This window comes from Vicia villosa, linkage group LG1 (assembly GCF_029867415.1).
Source record: "Vicia villosa cultivar HV-30 ecotype Madison, WI linkage group LG1, Vvil1.0, whole genome shotgun sequence".
Classification (NCBI taxonomy): domain Eukaryota; kingdom Viridiplantae; phylum Streptophyta; class Magnoliopsida; order Fabales; family Fabaceae; genus Vicia; species Vicia villosa.
Window position 1 is genome coordinate 55079930 of NC_081180.1, and position 1689 is coordinate 55081618.

The 1689-nt window shown below is 35.7% G+C and overlaps 1 long non-coding RNA gene across 1 annotated transcript; it reads left to right on the plus strand.

Annotated features, from left to right (window-relative positions):
• The first annotated feature begins 542 nt into the window (after positions 1-542).
• LOC131606669 (uncharacterized) lies at positions 543-1011 on the plus strand. The gene is made up of 2 exons (XR_009284964.1): positions 543-625; positions 758-1011. It is a non-coding gene; the product is annotated as an uncharacterized LOC131606669 (long non-coding RNA).
• The last annotated feature ends 678 nt before the right edge of the window (positions 1012-1689 follow it).

The window sequence follows — 1689 nt, forward strand, 5'->3', positions numbered from 1 at the left end:
CAAAATTCAAACAAACACATAAACCCAATCCTTAAATCAGTTCCGAAACCCCATATTTCATTCGTTTGTTCAGAGATTACAACATACAGCAACAATATTCAATGGAAACGAAACAGAAAAAGAGTTACCAGCTATGGCCAACGAATCAGCTTTGGTGGGCTTCAGAAACACTTTCAGGTATGTTCTTTTTACATTGTTCTTCTTCTCGGTCTCTTCTATCCGCCTCTCTTATGATGCTGGTTGTTACGTGGGTGGTTTAGCTCGGGTCTGATGGAGCTTAAAGATGATGTTCTACTGACCTTTATCAGAACTTTAGTGTCTTAGTTTTTTTTTTTGGATGAAATTTTAGCAGAGTAAGTTTAGGGTTGTTGCTGTGTGAGATTTGTCATGATGGTGAGGTTTTGTGATTGAAAATAGGCAGAGTTTTGAGTGTACAAGTTGAAATGAGGTTTGAAGTTGATATGGTGGTTAAGGTTTATTGAGTTTCGAGGGTGATTTTCTGCAGAGGTTTATTGTTATGGTTGTGGTGGCTGCCCCTCCTTTTTTTTCTAGGGTTTATCAGTATTTATACAGAGAGTCTTCAAGGATTGGAGGGAAGAGAGGTTTGAACAAAATTCTGGCTTTGGTAATTCTGAGCAATGCTTTTCTTGATTCCCCACTACTTTCTTTTTCTCTCCCCAATTTAATGCAAATTTTGTTGTCTTGCTGCAAACCTTTTCTTTCATATGGCATTCTGACTTTGCTCTTTCTGTTACAGCTTTTTGTTTTGGTCAATTCGGGTAACTTTTGGCTTGGTGCACACAGCAGGCAGCAGACAGAAGGCTTTGGGCATAGTTTCAGCAGCCACAATGGGCTTAGCAGCAACAACTTAGGGCCTTTTTAAAGTTTAGGTTTAGGGATGATTTTATGTAACAGCTTGTACACTTATTTGTAAACATTTCAAATGACTAAGAACTTTTAGCAAAAAGTCTTGTAATTCCTTGTAATTTTTCAAATGAAATTTTGAATGAAGATTCTACCCTTTTGTGAGAACTAATTGCATTTGAATACCAATTATTGTTGAAATGTTCAAAATGGAATTAAAATGTGATCTTTCTTTTTTCCTTGTAAGATGCAACGCCATTTGAAATTGAATGGAATGCCTTGGGATTTTGAATGAACTTGCCCTCATGTTTAGATTCATGGACTTTGTATTTAGATGACAAGTATTCTTTATAACTTAAAGAAATTATCTTATAAGTTAACTTATAATATTGTCAAAAGCGTACAATCTTTATTTCCCGAACCTTTGAATCAAACATTCGCCGCTCTTATGTGAAATTGGTGCTTAATCTTGAATTCTCAAACTCAAAGAAACACAACTTCACCCTAAACCAATAATCATGACCAAAAATGATTCTTGAATTGATAAATTGGATCAACATATTGATGAAATAGAAAACCCTAATTTCTTTCCCCTAGAAATAACACTTGAATCACACTCAATTGACATACCCAGTTTGAACCATGCAGAAACCTTGATTTTGTACAAATGTCGATTATTTGAACTCATGCCTTAGTGAGTGAATGAATGATATGCAAATGATCTAGTGGAATGAAATGGATGGGGCAAAAATTGGGGTATGACAGATGGATGATCAGGATACAATCAAATCAAGATGGTGCCCGAAGACATGGAAAAGACAACCT